Source organism: Bidens hawaiensis, unplaced genomic scaffold (assembly GCF_021521415.1).
Source record: "Bidens hawaiensis isolate Kalapana, Puna unplaced genomic scaffold, B.hawaiensis_p1.1 tig00004474_1, whole genome shotgun sequence".
Classification (NCBI taxonomy): Eukaryota; Viridiplantae; Streptophyta; class Magnoliopsida; order Asterales; family Asteraceae; genus Bidens; species Bidens hawaiensis.
Window position 1 is genome coordinate 1,647,166 of NW_027491269.1, and position 21,196 is coordinate 1,668,361.

General features: G+C 36.8%; 1 protein-coding gene across 1 annotated transcript in view; it reads right to left on the minus strand.

Moving 5' to 3' along the window:
- LOC143626671 (glyoxylase I 4-like) overlaps positions 1-20,942 on the minus strand; it is an 86,236-nt gene extending 65,294 nt beyond the window's left edge. The window contains exon 1 of the mRNA XM_077096677.1: positions 20,932-20,942. The gene's annotated coding sequence lies outside the window, so the exon portion shown is untranslated. The remainder of the gene's footprint in view (positions 1-20,931) is intronic.
- Between the last annotated feature and the right edge of the window lie 254 nt (positions 20,943-21,196).

Sequence of the window (21,196 nt, forward strand, 5' to 3'; positions counted from 1 at the left end):
GACTGTCGTCACCAACGAGCGGAACGAGCTTATTCCCACGAGGACTGTGACGGGATGGCGAGTCTGCATCGACTATCGCAGACTGAATGATGCCACCAAGAAAGACCACTTTCCTTTACCATTCATTGATCAAATGTTAGAGCGTTTAGCGGGTCAGCAGTACTACTGCTTCTTAGATGGTTTCTCTGGGTATTTCCAGATTCCCATAACTCCCGATGACCAGGAGAAAACCACTTTCACCTGCCCTTACGGTACGTTTGCTTACAAACGTATGCCGTTCGGACTTTGTAACGCTTCGGCCACATTCCAGAGGTGTATGGTGGCCATTTTCCATGATATGATCGAGGACTCCATGGAGGTGTTCATGGACGATTTTTCCGTATTTGGGAGTTCCTTCGATCATTGTTTATCTAATCTTGAGAGGATGATGTCCCGTTGCGTTGATACTAACCTAGTCCTTAACTGGGAGAAGTGTCATTTTATGGTTCGCGAGGGTATTGTTCTGGGACATCGGATCTCGAGTGCGTGGATAGAGGTTGACAAAGCGAAGGTCAAGACCATTTCTAATCTTCCCCCACCCACCTCTATGAGATCCATTCGTAGCTTTTTAGATCATGCCAGGTTCTACCGCCGGTTCATTAAATATTTCTCTAAAATCGCGAGACCCATTACCAAACTTTTGGAGAAGGATGCTCCATTTGTTTTTTCCGAGCAGTGTATCGAGGCGTTTGATCTTCTTAAAGACAAACTAGTTAACGCCCCGATCATGGTTGCTCCCGACTGGTCGTTACCATTCGAGTTGATGTGTGACGCGAGCGACTTCGCAGTCGAGCAGTTCTTGGACAACGGAAGGATAAATATTTCCATCCGATCTACTATGCGAGCCGGACCTTAAACGGCGCACAGGAAAGCTATACCACCACCGAAAACGAACTTTTAGCTGTGGTGTTCGCTTTCGACAAATTTAGGTCCTATCTGGTTTTGTCCAAAACGATTGTTTATACGGATCATGCTGCTATTCGTTATCTCTTCAGCAAGCAGGATGCCAAACCTCGTCTTATCCGTTGGATCCTGTTGCTTCAAGAGTTTGATATTGAGATCCGTGATAAAAAGGGGGCCGAGAATGTTGCGGCCGATCATCTTTCACGTCTAGAAGGTTCTGAGTTAGGAGATTCGGGGGGCAGGATCAACGACCGTTTTCCGACGGAAAGTCTCATGTTCATTAAGGCACAAGAGGAGGGTTTTCCATGGTTCGCCGACTTCGCAAACTATCTTGCTGATGGATACCTCCCGAAGTTGTCTTACCAGCAAAAGAAGAAATTCTTTGCTGATGTTAAGTTCTACCTATGGGACGACCCGTATCTTTTCCGTGTTGGTGCTGATCAGTTAATTAGGAGATGTGTAGACACAAAGGAGGGATGGCAGATTTTGAGCCATTGTCATGTGGGACCGACAGGAGGTCACCACGGTGCGAGTTCGACAGCGAAAAAGGTATTTGATTCTGGATTCTATTGGCCTTCTATTTTCAAAGACGCACATGACTTTGTTAAAAATTGTGACCGATGTCAACGTGTTGGTAATATCTCATCCCGGAATGAGATGCCCCAAAATGCGATTTAGGTATGCGAGGTTTTTGACATTTGGGGTATCGATTTTATGGGCCCGTTCCCGTCGTCTAGAGGGAACAAGTACAATCTTGTGGCTGTTAATTACGCTTCCAAGTGGGTCGAGGCCAAAGCATTGCCCACTAACGACGCCCGAGTTATAGTGAGATTTTTAAAAGGTTTGTTTTCCCGTTTTGGAGTCCCGAAGGCCTTGATCAGTGATCGAGGTACTCACTTCTGCAATGCGCAGATGGAGAAGGCGTTGCAGCGCTATGGGGTCACCCACCGGCTTGTGACCGCCTACCACCCATAGACCAGTGGGCAAGTGGAAGTGAGTAATCGTGGAATAAAACGTATTCTTGAGAAAACAGTTGGTTTAAATCGTCGGGATTGGTCCGACAAATTAGATGACGCTCTGTGGGCCTTCCGTACAGCTTACAAGACTCCGACTGGTTCCACACCATTTCGGATGATCTATGGGAAGGCCTGTCATCTTCCAGTTGAGTTAGAGCATCGCGCTTCATGGGCCCTTCAGAGGGTTAATCTTGATTTATCCGTCGCTGAGAGTACACGTTTCCATCAGTTGCACGAGTTGGAGGAGCTCCGGGATCACGCATATGCACAATCATTTCGGTATAAGGAGCGGACGAAGGAACTGCATGATAGAAAGCTGAAGGGTAATAAGCAGTTCAAGTGTGGGGATAAGGTTTTATTGTATAACTCCCGGTTGAGGTTATTCCCGGGAAAGTTGAAATCCCGATGGTCGGGACCGTTCACGGTCACTGAGGTTTTCCCGTATGGCACCATTGAGATACAAGATCGAAGGGGGAAGTTTAAGGTGAACGGCCATAGACTGAAGCACTACATTGGAGAGCCGATAACTGATCAGACAGTCGAGGTGTTCTACCTTGACTCATTCACCGAGGATTAGTCGTGATGGATGCATCACTCGGGAGACAGCCCGAGTTGTAGAGTTTGTATTATGATTTTCTTTATTATTCTTTATAATGTTTTTATTTGTTTTATTTTTAGTTATATTTATAAAAACATAAAAAAAATTTTAATAAAAATCAAAAAAAAATTAAAAAATTCAAAAACACAAAAATATGTTTATTTCTTATGTTTCTGTTTTCTGTTTTGTACGCCGCTACATGCGAGCGAGTTTGAGTTGTTACAGGTATTATTATGCGCATGGTAGCTCTGATGGCGTTTTGGAACTGGTTCACCCGTGGTTGCGGCCGCGAATGAAATGCTATACGGTCGTTCGTTTGAGTCATACACTGCTGATGAAGAATTTGCATCTAAACCAGGGGAGTAACCCGTTCTCTATTTTAATTTATGTTCTTTAAAGTTTTAAGTTTATGCTTTACGTTTTATTTTTATTTTATTTCTTTTCCTTGTTCTCATCGAGGACGATTTCGTTCTAAGTGTGGGGATGGGAATTTATTTTACTTAGTTGGAAAAAAAAAATTAAAAAATTTAAAAAAATAAAAATTTTCACTTGTTTTTCGTTTTCGTACGTTGTTTAAGTTTAAAAAAAAACAAAAAAAAAAGAAAAAAATGTCCCTTGTTTTTAGTTTCATTTGCGTTAAAGTGGAGATGATGATTTTATTCGGAAATCGGTTTTTCAAACTACTAATAATGTCAGATAAATAAAAGAAAACGGACTTAACTTGGGATGTGTCGGTAGGCTCAGCCTTGAAAATGAAAGGGCAAATTTGATAAAACGGTTAAACGGAAATCTTTTGTGGGTAAAGCGTTTTGTCCGTGGAAAATAAGCAATGAAAGGTCGGGCCATACTCAAGCCTCAAATTTTGGTATGAAAAAGATGGAAACATCATGAGTTTTAAAAAAAATCTGAATACGTTATCATATGATGCTTGGGTAGGTTTAACGTTAGAGTATGCCGTGTAGCCTGTGATATAAATCTTAAAATGCTAGTTTAGTGTTTTACACCTCAACGGCGTATGGTTTTATAACCTTAAATCCTGTATTGATGGGATGCTTCGGGTCCGGAGACCATGGGTCTGTTTGCAATCTATTTAGCTGGGTATTCACAATTCCTAAGTGGGGTTGTGAATATTTAAAATAAAGCCAAAGAGCAAACCCGTATAAGTCTATAAACATGATCACAACAGTACGAAAGTACAAATACACTACAGACTTGATCATCCACGCTGTTAGTCATGTGGGGTCCCCTTTCTCGCGTCTCATTACCATTAAGAAACGGACCACAAGGGACACGCTACATGTAAGCCCTACAGATAAAATTTTGTATACTCACCTATGGTTATGGATTTGGGGTATTGCTTGATAACGGGGGTATGTCATGTTGTGGGGAGCACTGGCTATAAATAATTGAACCTTAATCATATCTAATGGCTGCTTGGTAGACTTTGATGCTTAAGCTTAGGTGGATAAACAATACCCTTGATCGTCTTAACTATTCATAAATATTGAGCAACAAAGTTTTAATTCTCCTAATTTTGAGGTTTAAGTCAAGTTGGGGTGGTCTGGTCCGGTAAAAGCAGAAAATAAGCGGGTGTTAATTGTGTAAACCACTGAGTAATATTGTCGGATCTTATTTGTCTCGGTAAAGATTAAGGCATGGGTTTAGGTGGACAACAATATCGATGATCACGGTTTTTGCGCTTTTTTGAGCTTTAAAATATAACTTATATGTTTGATTTAACTTTGATTTTCCGATTCTGATCCAACTGCATTAGACTTTTTCAGGGACGAAAAAGGTTTAAGTGTGGGGATGTTTGATGTGTTGAATAACACACTTATATTTCCTTACAATTTTATGATGTTTTAATGATTTAATATCAAATTTATGTAAGTTTAGGGGGTTAAGTGCAAAGTTTTACAAAGTTGAAATGTTTTGTGTAGGTTATGGAAAGATGTGGAAAAAAAGGCAAGAAAAAGAGAACTTGGAGGGTTTAAGTGTCAAAGTTTCAAAGTTTTATCAAGGCCCGGTCCAAGCCCACAAGTTAAAAGCCCTATATTATATTATATTATATTATGATAATTAATAATGTTTCCAGCCATTAATCTCAGCCAATACCCGAAATCACAAAACCTTAACCATAAAACCCTAGTTCCGATCGGAACTAAGGCAGCCGGCGGCAGCAAAGAAAAAAGAGAAGAAGAGGCGGCCAGGGGCTGTTGTGACGGCTGAGGAAGAAGGAGAACATCAAGGTGTTCTTGGGCAGCAGCTAGGGGCTTCAATACATCACAAATCTCAGCCATACTCTTGAGTATACATCTTTAAACTTTAATTATTTGTTCAAGAACCTTAACTTTGATTGATTTGGTCTTTTGTTTTACATTGTTTGGCAATTGATTGATAGATTGACTTGTTATTGATTGAGTTTGGATCTTGAATGAGTTTTATCATGTTTATATTGATGTTTATGATGTTTACTTTGATTGTTTGTGGCTGTCCAAAAGTGATGAGTAGCTAAACTTGTTTGTTCTACCTAGGATAGATGATTGTTGTATAGTTTTAACTTGTTTAATGGATTATTAATGTTCAAGACTTAAATTATTGATGTAAAGTTTAACTAAACCATGAATTAGATTGTGTGTGATGGCTGTGTTTTATTTGTTATTACTTATAATCCTCTTGCATTAGTTAATTGAATTGGTTTTGATTAATTGATTGCTTGTTAAGCTCTTTACTTGGTGTTTTGGGTTTATTTGCGGGATGCGCAACCGTAGGGATAAGTGGGTAATATATCATCTAAAATCAGTTAAAATACACCTTCTTTGAGACCGAGAGGTGATAAGAAGTAATATTGTCTCGTTGCTTTTACTTGTTAGAATTAAGACCGCGCGAGAGCGGGTTTTGTATTGTCAAGTTTGAGTGTTTATGTGCAATTAGTTGGTTTAATTTGGGTTAAGTTAAATTGTTCCTTTATCCTTTGTTGCGTAGTGTTCATCTCCATTAGGATAGTGTGTCGGTGAGACAGAGAGGTGAGTCGTCATTTGAACACGTTAATAATTGTTTGTCCGGTTTGTTCCTTAAAATCAACTAAAATAAGTTGGAGTTTGTTAGAGAGACTAAGAGGTAATTTGACTTTCTTAAACAAGTTTTAGTTGTGTCATCTTTTATAATCGGTGTCTTGAATATTTTCAATCCGTTGTCTTGTTATTTCTTTCAACATGATTTATTCCTAGGTAGACGTTTTTATTCATTGAATTTAAATCAAAGTTTTCTTAAGGAGTTTTGTTAACAGTTTTCTTTTAATTAAGTTAAGTAGTTAAATAAAATCTTAAAAATTAAATAAATATTATTTTGGTAAGTCTTGGTTAGAGTTTTCTTAATCATAAACGTTTTCACGTGTCTTTGAGTTCGACATCCGGACTTCCTTGATGCTATACCATTTATGATCGGTACACTAGCTGGTTTTGTGTGGTTTCTATAGGATTTTCGTTTTTATAAATTTAAAGCTTAATTGTGATTCGTTCTTTATTTTTATTATACATTTTCACATATCACAGTCCTAGGGTCAATCTCGTCAATACGCTTACGTCTCGGGACCTGGGGCTTGAAGAACTTGAAGCCATGATTAACCTCGAACAATAAGTGTTGATGAAACCACTCAGCTGTCCGGTAACCCCCACGATTGATAAATGGACGTCTAGCGAGGGTACGAACATCCCAATGCGGTAAAGTAAGAACATCCTTTATCATTTCTTATTACTGGATCCCCTTCTCCCACTTAATTGTGCATACTTTTAGCTTAGAATCATAAAGCCATGAGACAATATCAACATGTACCTTGGAAATAGTCTTGAAGGAGGTCACTTGGTTTTCTTTAACCCATGCAGCAGCTGTGTCTTTCCGTTCTTGATCAACATATCGATATGCACTGATAATTTTACCAACTTTCTGGCGTTTGAACCATCTTGCAATATCATCATCATTTATGACTTCAAGTGAATGAACTGTCCGCTTACACATCAACACCCTTTCCAATTTATCCTCAGCAACATTGAACGTTTGCTCATCGAACACAGGAGCACCTTGATCAACGTTTGTATGTTGAAACAAGTCAGGATACTCCTCAGCAGTTACATCTTCCATCTCAACATCCTCATCTTCATAAATAAAATTCGTATTCATCTGAATAGACAGATCATCTTCTAAACCTTCCTTATTCACCACTTCAACATCAGGTTCAGTTTCTAACACAGTCAACTGTTCGTCATTCAACCCAAGCAGTATGGAAATCTGCTCCCGTGTCAGAGACCTATCAACAAACTCACCAATCTCTATCACATCCCTGTTCACCACACTTTTAACCACCCCCGATCCATCCACAAGTATCACAGTATCAGCTGCAATCATCTCAATTGGCTTAGCAGCAGTTGGATCCTGATATACAATAATCTGTTTCCCAGAGTCCTCACCGCCACTTATACCAGCACCAGAAGATGAGCGGTACGATTGTTTAGGCTCACCTCCTGCACCAGACTCGTCAGGATCTTGATCATCATTTTTGAGTTTCTTAAGGGCATCTTCTTTGCAAGTCAATTGCAAGATCAACTCTTCTTGTTCCTTTATTTTCACCCCCTGAGACTCAACAATCGCCCGCAACGCTTTAGTCTCCTTCTGACAAAATGAGATATAACTCATCATCCGTCGTTGATTCTCCATAAGACGTTCTTGATTCTGACGGTCAACTGCCATTTGGTTTTCATAAAGATGGAGAAGGTTCAGCAACATCTCAGTCTGAAGGTTTGGTGGCAAGTTGTATAGTGATGGATGAACAGGTTGGATCGGTCCCTGAGGCCGAGTGATTCTTATAAAATAAACATCACTTGGAGGAGGTGGAGTAGGAGGACGAGGAGGAGGAGGCCTCATAGATGTGTTGAAGGGACAGTAGATAATGAAGCAGGAGGCCTTGGTATTTCAGATAACGCCATTTGTGGAATTAAACCAAGCCTTTCATGGGACACCAACGTCGTCGTCAATGTAAGCATCGGAGTGCAAGTAGTAGGCGGCACTACCGAGCGTTGAGACATTGATTGACGAGGTGGTGGTACACCAATAATCACCCCAGCCCCGGCTGACACACGTCGTTTCTTCGATGGCTCTTCAGTTGCCACCGCTTTCCCTTTCCTCTTTCGTTCTTGTTGAGCTGCAATGGTGGCAGCTAAAGCAGCATTTACTGCCTCTTGTTTCTCTTGAAAGGCAGCATCACCAGCTCCACCATCACCATCATTACCATCATCATTCCCATCATCATCGTTCCCACCTTCTCCCCCTTCACGCTTGGAATCCGAGTCATCATGGATCCAACGTTCATCAGGAGGACATACATAATTTGGATTAATTATATGACAAAATATTCGTTTATCTGCTGGCCTTCCCTTTCTATAAAGCGACATTCGACGTACGGTATTCGCCGTCATATGTTCCATAAGAAGCACAACGTTCACTAAGGTTTGATCAATAACCAAATTAGGTATTAAATCTTGAATAATCAACTGCAAGAACCGAGGATACATTAAGAATTTCTTCGACTGAATTGTTTGCTGAACTTGTTCTTTCAAATGATCGAAGACGAGCTTAGAGAAGTTAAATGTCTTGTTCATAATTAACGCTACAAATGCTGATAGCAAACTGAGTGGACATTCGTCAAAACCGCCACGACGACCACTCATACAATGAATAAGAACATGGAGAAGATACTTGTATGGTGGGAATAATCCATTCTTGTTCAACATAGATTTATCAATGTCCCCACCATAACGCACACGTGTAAACAAATCCTTGACCAGTTGCTTGTCAAATTCACTCGGGTTGTTATCATTATCATCAAATCGAAGCACACGCCGAATTACTTCAACATCAATTATACTAGGAGTTTGATTAATCGTTGCTCGAATATGATTCTCCACTTCTACATACTCGGTTGTAGCCCAAAACTGCCTGATAATACTCAAATAAATATAGCTATATAAGCAACATCTGAGTCAACGTAAGCACATATGTTGTGCTTTTTGTCATAAGGTAATAAAACGACAGCTTCTTGCTGTGCTTGAGGTGGTTGCTCTTTCGGTGGTTGTTCTTGTTGCCCTTGATCAGCCATTTTAACTGTTTAAGTATAAACAAATATAAGGAATGGAAAGATGTAATATATATTTAGCACAAATATATATCTATTTATGTATAAATGGTGTATTTATTTTCATATGATATGAGTAATTAATTTATTTATGCGTTTAGACGGTTGAAATACTTTATTTAATTTAAATGTTAATTTTAAATTTAATTAAATAATTAAAAATGAATGTCATTCGTGTAAATATTACTCTGATTCGTTACCATCCAGTAATAAATCAAGCGATTCGTTATCAGGTAAATAAGTTAACGAAAGAGACACAGCGAATCAACTATACAAGTTTAACGAACTGAAGTCTAGTTCGTTACAGATTTGGTGAATCCATATTTGATTCGTTAAGAAACTGATTCACTGAGCTAGTCCGTGTATTTCTTTAACGAATTGGGCACGAAGCAGTTCCAATTCGCTAAAGATAACGAATGGTCAGTAAATTAGACTTGATCTTTGACTTGCATAGTCAAAGTCAAAATTAATAAGAACACCGAAAGTCAAAAACACAAACCCAGCTTCAATTAGCTCATGCGTATCGTCGAGTAATCAAAATAGCAGGTCTATGTAACTCGGAATTGCAATACGAAGCTCACGGTGTTAAGATTGAGGCTTAACACCGTAACATAAATAAGAATACTCAGTAATTAAACAGAGTCTAAACCTCCAAACAGATTATCATTCAATCAACCCAGCAAACTATAATCGATCATTGATTAAAGTCTACCCAAGGTCTCGGAATCACATTCCGGTGACATTGAATCATAAATAAGCAAGCTTAACATAGTAAATCATAAATAAATCAGGGTTCATGAACTCGAAAAACCCTTAGACCGCAAAAGTCCATAATTAGTCTATTAATACACAGTCATTATTGACGAAAATCACATCGCTGTGATCATCTATACCTTAGAAACACAATGATATCCTTGAAATGTCGAAATTTGAAGGTCGAATTTCAGAGAAAAATTTGAAAAATGTGACTTTAGGATGAAGAAAGAAGATGAACAGTGAAGGATTGTTCGTGTTTCTTGTCTTATATAACCTAACACGCCACCCAAGGTACTCTTTGTACGAATCAAGCGATTCGTTTGAATTATAAATAACCAATTAGGTAATTCGCTATTCCAATTTGTTACATCATAGTAGCTAGCAAGACATAGGTCGTGACATGATTCGTTAAATATGTATAACGAAGTAGAGATGATTCGTTAACAGAGTGCGGAAGCGAATTAGGTGAGCGAACTGGAAATCAGTTCGCTAAAGAATCACCTAGTTCGTTATCCATACTTAACGAATTAGTTTTTAACGAATTAAAAACTTTATTTAATTTTAACTTAAATAAAAAAAAGAATTAAATAATGAATTAATTAAATAATTATCAATAAATAATTAAAATTTTAACTTAAAAGATTACCGAGAACCTTTTTATCTCGATAATTGAATACTTTAGAAAACGTTTCACTTTTACGAAACATAACTTAAATTCATTAAATAATATGTAAAGTAAGAAGAATAAAATATTTTTTGTATCTTGTAAAATTTGAAGAATGTATTTACAAAGAAGCATCCGAACATAAAAATTGGACAATCTTTTTGTGTTTTTCTATGATTTATCAAAGGCAGTACATATTTTTGTGTTTTTTGTTGAATTTGAGCAGATAATCATATTGACCAAAATGCCCTTCCATCACAGTTTTATATTTCAGCGATATTATGACTGGCGTTAAGTCGATCATTGATATTGTTGTCCACTTAAATTTTATAACAAACCTTCGACATTTATGTGATATGATTTATGGTTCAATTAGCGCACAGAATATCAGAAACTATCAGCCCCTAATCTCAGTTCAAGCTTAATTTGATTTTTGCCAAATCACCCCAACTTGACTTCAACCATTATAATGTTAATCAAAATTTTGATACCAATTGTGAAATTTTTGAGCAATGCATCAAGTTTCCTTTACTATGAGTGAGTATGCACGAGTCCATCTGTTGGCTTACATACATTGCCCCTGGGGTCTGTTTCTTATTGGTATTGAGACGCACGCAAAGGAGGAACAATTGTATGACTAACAATGGATTTTGATCAAGTCAGTAATTTATATTGTACAAAGTACAGCGGTAATCAAGTTTAATGACTTTGGGTTTGCTCTAGAAAGCGAGTGAAATATTCATGCTTATGAATACCCAGATGATTAAGCCGCATAAAGACTCACAGTGTCCAGAATCCTAACGCTTGTTATTTGCTTTATTATATTTTTGGTGATCAACAACTATAAGGCTTGAGTATGACCGGTTATTACATTTCCGCCATCTTCACCAAGACTTTTGCTAGAGACTAACACCTCTTTCCATTTGGCTTTTCTTTAAGTTTATATCACTTACTTTACTCTAACAGCTTGTTTAAGACCTATCAATGCACCAATGATTAAGCACACAGTCTTTTAAGCTTATTTCTTTCTGGATTTGGGGTCAAATAATCAATGTACTATCATTTTCTCTTTTTGCTTCAAAAACTCAAAATTTTGAGGAGCATAAAACAAAATAATTTTAATTGCCCCAGTTAATTTATGTTCACAAATTAATGGCTATCCTATCCATCTTCAAGTAGAGAACAAGACCAAAACATGCAAGCATGCTTCACAAACTTAAATAACTGACTAAATTTTCAGCAGAAAATAATGTAGATAAATGGCTAATCCGAAGATAAATGGCTAATCCGAAGATTCCAATAAATTATCAGGACCAAACATATACAAGTATATGTTCTTCGAAATAGAAGTAAATGACATAATTTTCAGCGATCATAAGCAAAAATCATTTTTGTTTTTCTCTTTACAAACTAAAACACAATCTTTTTGTCTTTTTCGGATTTTTTTTTTTACAAAAACAAGAAAGTTCACATTCTTTTTGACTTTTTCAGAATTTATCTATACAAACAGAAATCACAATCTTTTTGGTATTTTCTAATTTTAACAAATTTTTTTTGGGTTTTCAAATATTAGAATGAAACAAGAAAAAACACAATATTTTTGATTTTTCAAAGTTTTCTAATATTTTTGGGTTTTATCTATACAAACAAAAAGCACAATATTTTTGTATTTTCTAGAATTCACCCCCTAAAACCTAAAAACAAAAATTATAAACTAGAACAAAACTAAAAATAAAGATAATCATCCTAACTTTAGGATCTCAGCAAGGGTCTTCAATCCATTTAAACCAAGCAAAAAGTTAAAACGTGTTTTATCAAATACTTTGGTAAATAGATCGGCTTTTTGAAAATCAGTGTGCACTTTCTCAAGATCAATTAATTTCTTTTCATAACAATCTTGTATAAAATGATATCTAATTTCGATATGTTTCATTTTAGAATGTTGTACGGGATTCTTGGTGATACTAATAGCAGCAGAATTATCAATTAAGATGGGAGTAGTAAGAAACTTCAAACCGTAGTCGCGAAGATGTTGTTGTATCCACAAAACCTGGGAAAAGCAACTCGAGGCTGCAACATACTCAGCTTCGGCGGTTGAAGTGGAAACCATTGTCTGCTTCTTACACTGTCAGGAAACAAGCCGGCTTCCTAATAATTGACATCCAGCTGTAGTAGACTTGAAATTGATCTTGCATCCTCCATAATCTGAGTCTGAGTAAGCGGTAAGATCAAAAGTATCATCTTTGGGGTACCATAACCCGATGTCAGGATTTCCCCTTAGAAATTGCAGAATACGCTTGACCGCTGCCAGATGAGTCACTCGGGGACTAGCTTGGTACCTAGCACATAAACAAACAGCAAACATTATGTGGGGTCGAGAGGCAGTTAAATACATCAAAGAACCAATCATGGCACGATAGAGGGTCGGATCAACGGTATCCTCCAATTCATCCGGTGATAAATTGTGACCCATGGGAAGAGGAGTAGAAGGGAATTTTTCTGGCAGTAATCTTGAATCGGCCCAAGACATCGTTCACATATTTTGTCTGATGAATGAAGATTCCCTTTTCAGACTGATGAACCTGCAACCCTAAAAAGAAATTCATCTCTCCCATCGAACTCATCTCGAACTTGGTTTGCATAGACTTCTCGAACTCTTTACATAACATGTCATTCGTAGACCCAAAGATTATGTCATCAACATAAATCTGAACGAGTAGAAGATCATCACCAATATTCTTATAAAACAAAGTGCAGTCAACAGTTCCACGTTTGAAATTGTTATCCGTCAGATGGTCGGCGAGCGTGCCATACCAAGCTCTCGGGGGATTGATGTAGACCATATAATGCCTTGTTTAATCGGTAAAAACGGTCAGGATAATCAGGATCTTCAAAACCTGGAGGCTGTAAAACAAACACTTCCTCATGAAGTTCACCATTGAGAAAAGCACTTTTAACATCCATTTGATACACCTTAATATTCTTGTAAGAAGCATATGCCAGGAAGATTCGAATCGACTCTAATCTTGCAACTGGAGCATAAACCTCAGTGTAATCAATACCCTCTTGCTGATGAAAACCTTGCACCACTAAACGTGCCTTGTTTCTCAAAATTACCCCACGATTGTCTTTCTAAACACTTATATACCCACTTAGTCGGAATTGCCTTCTTGACTCTAGCAGGTTTGTCAATAAGATCCCAAACACCTAAACGTGCAAATTGCTGTAATTCTTCTTGCATAGATTCTACCCAAGAAGGATCTTGAAGTGCCACACAAGGAGTCGTTGGCTCAACTTGAGATAGAAAACAAGTGAATTTAGCAACAGTTGCAACTTCAGATGAGTGTAAGTCAGCATAAGCACATAGGGCATTATTTTCACTTGAGGAAGCAACTTGATGTCGTGTCTGAACTCCCACATCAAGGTCTCCAATAATGTTTTCTTGTGGATGGTAAATATGAATCCTGAGAGGAGGATTTTCAGAAACAGCAACATGTTCAAATAAATTAGTGTAATGTTCACCCAATTTAGGAGATGAAACATCACTGTCAAGTTCAATAACTTGATCAACAATTGCATTATCATCAGATGAAGTAGAAGCATTATCATAATGAACAGGAGACTCATTATCAGGTTCTTCAGTTGAAGCAACAATTGTAGCTTCAACATCATTTGAACTTGCGAACCTTGGAATTTCCAAATGTTCTTCAAAATAAGCACGAACTAAATCTTCATCTGGATGATCAGTTGTTGGAGTAAATGAATTGAATATGCCATCATAGTCAAACATCCAGTCGGGACCTTTTCCTTGGGAAGGAGTAGTGTACTTTTGACAGTCCACATGATACCATTCTTCAACACAACCGGACGTAAAGTTAAACACTCTTTTCTTAGGTGATGCATACCCCAAGAAATAACCTTCAATGGCTTTTTCATCAAACTTTCCCACATCCTTTTTCAACATAGTACAAGGACACCCAAATGGCTCCAAGTACTTTAAATTCGGTATACGATTATTTAATAATTCATAACTGGTCTTCTTGAGTCGTTTAACAGTTAGAACTCGATTGAGGGTATAACAAGCTGAGTCGTTTAACAGTTAGAACTCGATTGAGGGTATAACAAGCCGTATTCATAGCCTCATTCCAAAACTGGACAGGAAGCTTAGAATCAGCAAGCGTCGTTCTTGCATCTTCAATCAAGGTTCTATTCTTTCGTTCAGAAACGCCATTTTGTTGAGGTACATATGGTGCACTATATTCACGGTGAATTCCCTTTTGGATACAAAAGAAATCCAATATAGTGTTTTTGAATTCAGTTCCATTATCACTCCGAATTCTCCTCACCTTTTGTTTGTAAAGTGATTCGATTTTAGTGATAAGGTTTTGTACCAAAACAGGCGTTTGATCTTTCAAACTCATAAATAAGACCCATGAGTATCTAGAATAATCATCAGTCAGGACTAGGCAATACCAGTCTCCAGAAATACTCGCACAATTCACTGGACTGAACAAATGCATATGAAGTCTTTCAAGTGGAGTATCAATGGAATTTAATAACTTAGATGGATGCGATTTCTTCTTCTGTTTGCCCCTTTTACAGGCAACACAGTGATTAGATAACTTAAAATTCTTTAACGACACCCCCTCTACCAGATCGTTTTCCATTAAATAATTCATCTTTCGAACATGTATGTGACCCATTCTTCGATGCCAAAGTACGAAGTCTTTCTCGGTTGCTTTCGAGAAATAACACGTTTCGATCGATGTATATACTTTAGAATTCATATTCAAGACATAAATATCATTTGATCGTGGTGATCACATAACAACCATGTCCTCGGGAATCGCATAACCCGGTTTCAGAATCAGACCCTCTTTATCTGTAAATACTGTAGTGTATTGCTTATCACAGATTTGCGACACACTCAATAATTATGGTCCACTTTATCACAATAGTTAACTTTCTCAAATATAATCTTCCCATTTGAAACATCACCTTCCTGTGTAATCATACCCCCAGAATTTCAGCAAACGCCACATAACCCACTTGAATATTTCTCACGTTTGATAAGAGGTTGAGATTTCCAGTAATATGACGAGAACATCCACTGATGATCCAATTTTCACCAGAAATTGTCTTGGATGAACCCTACACACAAACGAAAATGATTAGTTCAAAGAGGCAGCCCAGGCCTCAGTCTTGGGCACCTTTTGGTTTTCTTGAGAAAAGTTAACCTTAGTTGCATTCAATTGTTGTTCAGCAACTTGAGAATAAGTTACAGGTTTCTTAGACTTTCGTCTTAGATACGCAGCTTGAAACACATTTGAATTAACATTTTTGCATAATGGTTCAGTAGGAATAAACTTAGGTTTAACGGAACCATGAGTTTCATTCACTTGAACAACTTTTCGAGGATGTATGTTCGAAAACCTAATATGAGTATCATTAGCACACGACACCGGTCGTTTCAAAATCTCCTTTACCAAAGGAATCGGTTTGGAATGATCCTTGATAAAAGGATGAAGATTCTGATAGTTCTTCTGGCCACAGTTTCTTACTACATGACCTTGTTGACCGCAAAGAAAACAACTTCGCATGTCAACATGATGATGTTGAAAATTTGTTGGAACAGGTGACACATATGATGACTGATGACTTACATTTTTAGTCATTCTTTTAGCAAAATCATCAGATAATTCAGATTTCTTTTTCATGTAAAAATCTAAATTAGAACAGTTCGAAAAACTTTTCAATGTGTCTGTCCCAGTTGACTTCACAAAGTTAATTTTCTTAGCTTGTTTTAAAACTTGTTTTGCTTTAATCAATGTGTCAGATGAAGCTGATGTTTTCCCATGAGCATATTGACGTTCAAGTTTACGAACCTTGGAGGTTTCATTGAAAAACACACTCTCAATGTGTTTAGGTTTGATGATACTTACTGGAATGTCATTTTCAGTGAACATTGTATCCATCCCCTTTAACTTAAATACACGAGCAGATGATGGCTTAAGTGCATTAGGATTTATAAAACGTAACCAATCCTCATCAGAAATTTTGGATTTTTCTGGTTTCTTAGCCTTCACTGGTTTGGCAAAAACATCTTTTTCATCATAGTTGTGTGCGAACCATACACAGCTTCCTCAAATTCATGAGGTTCACACAGTATGTGATTAGAACTTGGAATGTTCTTGTTCTTGTGTATAAGTTCCGGTTCAAACACATCCTCAATGATAACTTTGTCAACATTTTCAACAAAAACTTTGTTGCTTTGAACATGAGGTTTCTGAGAAACAGATTGGGTTTTAACAGTTTCAGACTTACTATGTTTAGAATTATATGAAATCACAGGCTCTTTAAGAATAACATCTTCCTCAGTTGGAGCAAAAGGATTAATTTTATAATCATTATGAAATGGTGGTGGAATATCAACAAAACCTATACCTTTCTTTGAATCCTTTTGTTTTCTAGAAACTTCAATAATTTCATTCAACAGAAAAGTTGAATTTAGAAATTTACCCAATTTGTTCTTTAACTTAAGAACCTCATTCTCAAGCTCGGTTATCTTTGAACGATGTTTCAAAATTTCTTGAAACTTTTGATCATTAATTGTCATTTTTACAGATAACTCAGCTTTGAGATCATGATTACTTGTCAACAATGCTTCAATCTTTTCACGAGATCTCATTTGAGATTCAAGGGATTGTTGATAAGTATCTTTTAGAGATGCAATTTCTCTCACTAAATTGTCATTGTGATTCTTTAAAGATTCTAACTTAGGTTTGTTAGATTCATAGTCAGCACAATTTACTTTAACAGATGAGGTAGCTAAAATAGAATGACTAACCTCGTTTATCTTAGCCATGCATGCAAAGACTGTTGTAGACTTGTCACAGGAATCATCAGAATCCGATCCAGAGTCATTATCAGAAGACACCCCACTTCCATGGAAATCTTGAGTCAACCCGAACAAAGCCAAATTAGCTTGATTATCGTTGCACAATAGTCGTTGTGACCAATCATCTCCATTAGCCAACATTACTTGTGACCCAGAACTTGATGGTTTCTTCTCAGCATCATTACCTTGTAGTGTTGAAGAGTTTGAACTTTGACCACGAGGACCATTATATTCCTTTTTCGGTTTGTCACATTCTTTTTCAAAATGACCGAATTCTTGACAAATATAACATTTCACTTTCAACTTGTCGAATCCCAACTTCTTGTTTAGAGCAGGAAGATCTTTTCCAGTTCTTTGCATGAATCGTTTCACCTTTCGAACAATCATTGCCATGTTCCACTTTAAATCCATGATTTCTAAGTCCTCTGGATCAATCTGATCATAGTCTTCATCAGTTAAATCACTAGTGGCAATTTTGCTACTAACCATATTTTCATAAAACGTCATGAAATCGGATAGAAAAGCAAAGTTTTGTTCAGCTTCTTTCATATTGACGTTTGGAGGTGATGAGTATTGATTTGTTGAAGATGAACTTCCTGAACCAGCATAAACATTTGGTGATCCAGAATTACCAGCGGTATAAAAACATGCTCTAGGATCACTATAAATTGTTGTTTCATTCTCTTTTGCGTTCTGTGTCAGAAAAACAGTGATCGGTGAAATTGTTGAACTTAAAGGCATGCTACCACCATAAAAGGCAGGATCTTGACTTTCCTTGGATGACTTTTGACACTTGAGATCATACTCACGAGCTTCAATCTTTTGTAAAAACTCACTTGCAGTCAAGTCTTCATTGAAATAGCTGTTTTCTTTTAATACCATTAGAAAAGTAGAGTACGAACTTGGTAATGAACTCTTAATAGTATCAATCTCGGGAATTTCCATCTTCATTTTATCCATTTCTGCAATCAAGTGATTGAATCTCATAGTCATCTCTTCAACCGTTTCACCTTTGAGTAAATTAAAGTTTCTGAATTGAAACTTAAGCATCACCTTTTTGCTTTCAGCTGTATTTCCCATACTTCTCTTTCGGATATGTTGAAACAAAGAAGCACATATTTTAATACTACCCACTTGGTGAAATATATTTTCAGGTAAAGCCATAGTTAGAGTAGAATATGCTTTCATCTCTATCTCTAGTGCCTTCTTTTCTTCTTGTGAGTATTGGGATATAGCTTTAGGTCTAAATCCGATAGTTTCATCCCCAATCATAGGAACAGTATAAACTTCATCCAAACAATATGAGTAATCAGGATGAACTGTTCCTAGATGAGCACGAAACCGAGGTTCCCATTTGGCAAAGTCACTGAACTTCATCAATCTTGGATATTTCGAATGTGAACCTATCTAGGTATCAAGTTGCAACATTTGTTGCATCAACATGTTTTGAGACGCTAATGCATACATACCGGCCATTGTTGACAAGTTTCCAAAATTTGAAGGTGTAACGAATTAACCAACAAATAAGATTAACGAATGAGAATTTTAACGAACTGTAAACAGTTGTAGCGAACTGTGAATAGTAGATTAACGAATCAAATCTTAATGAAGTTAAGATTGATCAGACAACGAATCACAATTGAGTTTAACGAATCAATCTAACGAATCAGAAGTTCAACGAATCAGAAAGTCAAACTAACGAATTGACTAACGCACTGGCTAACGAATTGATTAAAAAATCTTGACGAATTAAAAAGTATTCAGTAGCGAATCACTAAGAAAGACTTAGCGAAATAGATAACGAACCAGCTACAATTGATTAGTGAATCAACTATAACGAATCAGATTGTTACAACCGTTTGTAACAAACTCTGACACCTTATGCCACGTGGCAAAGTTGTTATGACACAAATCCCAAAGTAGACGTGTGTCACACGAATCAGTTAATCCAAATAACGAATTAGATAACACGAATCAACTATTGATGCGAACTGGATAGCGAATCACTTGTAGTTTATAACGAATCAACTAACTTAGATAACGAATCAAAGGAAACAAGATAGCGAATCACAATAAGGATGATAACGAATCATGTTCATCTTTGAATCTTCAAATCTTCAACAAAAAATTTCCAAAAATCTGAAATGATGAACACCAACCCAGAAACCCAAAAACTTAAAATTTGTAATACAATCCCGATACTAAACCAAATCACACAAATAACCAACCAAAACACTCGTAACTCGATTGCGAATCTAATACATCAAACCTCGTAATCAATTTCCTCCGATAACCAACGCAATTATACCAAAATACACCCCTGTTTCGACCTTAAACCAAAACCAATACCAAACTTCAATTCCAACTCACAATCCTTTACCAATACCTTTAACAACTAAAATCCAATTTAAACCGACCATAAAACACTCAATTAACAATAATTTGATCCAAATTTGCTTAAAACATAACACTATCAATCTAATATTCTAAATAAACACCAAACAAAGTGTAATTGAGCCCCAACAACTCTGATACCACTTGTTGGAACCCGAAATTATCAATCCAATAACAATTAACAGATCTCAGATCTGTTTATAATAGATTAATACCTTAACTATAAATCTAGCTCATAATTATCTTTGATTCAGTGTTGTATGCGTGTATGTATTATCAGTATGTATATAATAGTAATTGTATAATATTAGGATGAAGATTGAGAGAGAGAATCTGGACAGAGTTTCGTTAATTAGCTCTCAACACTTAAATTGAACGTGAACAGTGTTCACTATATATAGAAGATAGGTCTGGTTCGTTAACATCCCCTAGCGAACCAGACGCTACTTCGTTACATACATAAATCAGACGAAACACCACCTGATTCGTTAACATTCCCTAACGAATCAGGAAGGAATAAACTTAAGTCTTAGTTCGCTAACATCCCCTAGCGAACTAGACCCTACATATAACGAACTAGACAATAACTTAACTAATTATTACATTAAATATAAAACAAATACGTTAACGATAATTACTAAGGCTCAAGACGCAAATCCGTACACTAACATATTTATATGCCCTTTGGTTTAAAAATGCAGCTGCAACCTATCAAAGGTTAGTCAATATGATGTTCAAAGAGAAACTGGGGGCACAATGGAAATATACATAGACGATATGGTGGTGAAATCAAGAAAGACTAGAGATCATCTTCAGGATCTTCAGGAAGCCTTTGATATCCTGGACAAGTACAACATGAAGCTAAACCCTTCAAAGTATCATTTTGGAGCAGGAGCAGGAAAATTCTAGGGATATATGGTTACAAAAAGAGGTATAGAAGCAAGTGCAAAACAGATAAAGGCAATCATAAATCTAAAAGCCCTAGCAAATTTTAAGGATGTACAAGACTAACCAGCAAGATCGCAACTATAAATTGATTCATCTCAAGATCCTCAAAAAAGATGAAAAGAATTCTACGACATTCTTAAAAAGAATAAAAAATAAGAGTGGTGATAGACACATGAAAAGGCATTAGAAGACTTGAAGAAATATCTCTCATCAGCACCATTACTTATGAAACCCAAAAATGGTGAACCGTATTCTTATACTTGGCAGTATCCCGAAATACAGTAAGTGTCGTGTTAGTAAAGGATCATGAAAGCATCTACTATGTAAGTAAAAGTTCTCTCATTTAGAAAAACTTATTTTAGCTTTAATGACGGCTTCTATCAAGTTAAGGCATTGTTTTCAAACTCACATGATTCATGTTAAAACTAAGTATCCTATAAATAAAGTTTTGATAAAACCCGAAATGTCGGGTAGTATGGCTAGAACAAAAATTAAATCAAAGGCTCTCACGAACTATGTGGTTGATTTCAGTAGTGATATCCAACCAGAGGTCGGCCTTGAAGTGCAACAACTAGAGGAGAAATGGATATTATTTACTGACGGATCCTTAAATGTCTGGGAATCATCCAGAAATCGCCACAGGATGACATGAAACCCCAGGAAATCAGATATGATTTTCAAGCTACCAACAATGAAGCTAAGTATGAAGCTTTAATTGATGGTCTTCAACTATCTAAGGATATGAGAATTAGAAATATTCATTTGTTTGTAGATTCTTTATTATTAGTTAATC